Raw genomic sequence first — 1,876 nt, 5'->3', positions numbered from 1 at the left:
ATTTCAGGCTTCAAACATAAAGATATAAAACTGTATTTTTTTGTGAAGAATCAACAACAAGTGGGACACAATAATGAAGTGGAACGATATTTATTGGATATTTCATACTTTTTTAACAAATCAAAAACTGAATAATTGGGCGTGCAAAATTATTCAGCCCCCTTAAGTTAATACTTTGTAGCGCCACCTTTTGCTGCGATTACAGCTGTAAGTCGCTTGGGGTATGTCTCTATCAGTTTTGCAAATCAAGAGACTGACATTTTTCCCATTCCTCCTTGCAAAACAGCTCGAGCTCAGTGAGGTTGGATGGAGAGCATTTGTGAACAGCAGTTTTCAGTTCTTTCCACAGATTCTCGATTGGATTCAGGTCTGGACTTTGACTTGGCCATTCTAACACCTGGATATGTTTATTTTTGAACCATTCCATTGTAGATTTTGCTTTATGTTTTGGATCATTATCTTGTTGGAAGACACATCCCCGTCCCAGTCTCAGGTCTTTTGCAGACTCCATCAGGTTTTCTTCCAGAATGGTCCTGTATTTGGCTTCATCTATCTTCCCATCAACTTCTGGAGAGAGTTTGCTGCACTGAAAGTAAAGGGGCTGAATAATTTTGCACGCCCAATTTGTCAGTTTTTGATTTGTTAAAAAAGTTTGAAATATCCAATAAATGTCGTTCCACTTCATGATTGTGTCCCACTTGTTGTTGATTCTTCACAAAAAAATACAGTTTTATATCTTTATGTTTGAAGCCTGAAATGTGGCAAAAGGTCGTCAAGTTCAAGGGGGCCGAATACTTTCGCAAGGCACTGTACCTGTTAATGAATATGTGTTAGTTATTAACTTCTTATGGTATAGGGGGCGCTTGCGTCCCACTTGGCCAAAAACCAGGGAAAATGCAGCGGGGCAAATTCAAATACATCGATATAAAAATCTAACTTTCATTAAATCACACATGTAAGATACTCAATTAAAGCTACACTCGTTGTGAATCCAGCCAACATGTCAGATTTTAAAAAGGCTTTTCGGCGAAAGCATAAGAAGCTATTATCTGATGATAGCTCAACAGTAAACAAAGAGAGTAGCATATTTCAACCCTGCAGGCGATGCACAAAACGCAGAAATAAAAAATAAAACATGCCTTACCTTTGACAAGCTTATTTTGTTGGCACTCCAATATGTCCCATAAACATCACAATTGGTCCTTTTGTTCGATAAATTCTGTCCGAATATATATGTTTAAATGTCAATTTATTTGGTGCGTTTGATCCAGAAAAAAACAGCTTCCAAAATGCGCAAGGTCACTACAAAATATTTCAAAAGTTGCCTATAAACTTTGCCAAAAAATTTAAACTACTTTTGTAATGCAACTTTAGGTATTTTTAAACATTAATAATCGATCAAATTGAAGACGGGTCTATCCGTGTTCAATACAGGAAGACAACAAACCAAGCTACAATTCAAGTCTTGCGCAACTCTCAACAGTGTTATGCAGTTCCTAGATGGCCGTACTTCTTCATTGCACAAAGGAATAACCTCAACCAAATTCCAAAGACTGGTGACATCCAGTGGAAGAGGTAGGAACTGAAAACAAGTTCCTAAGAAATATCCTTTCCCAATGAGTACTCACTGAACAGACAGAGACCTAAAAAAAGAAAATCTGAACGGTTAGTCCTCTGGCTTTTTCCTGCTACATAAGTTCTGTTATACTCACAGACATGATTCAAACAGCTTTAGAAACTTCGGAGTGTTTTCTATCCAAATCTACTAATGATATGCATATATTATATACTTGGCATGAGTAGCAGGAAGTTGAAATCGGCCACGCTATTTATCCAAAACTGAAAATGCTGCCCCCTATACTTTAAGAAGTTAACC

This window comes from Oncorhynchus mykiss, chromosome 22, assembly GCF_057628025.1.
Source record: "Oncorhynchus mykiss isolate SJ-2025 chromosome 22, ASM5762802v1, whole genome shotgun sequence".
NCBI lineage: Eukaryota > Metazoa > Chordata > Actinopteri > Salmoniformes > Salmonidae > Oncorhynchus > Oncorhynchus mykiss.
The sequence above is the reverse complement of the archived record's forward strand: the minus strand, read 5'-3'. Positions refer to the sequence as shown.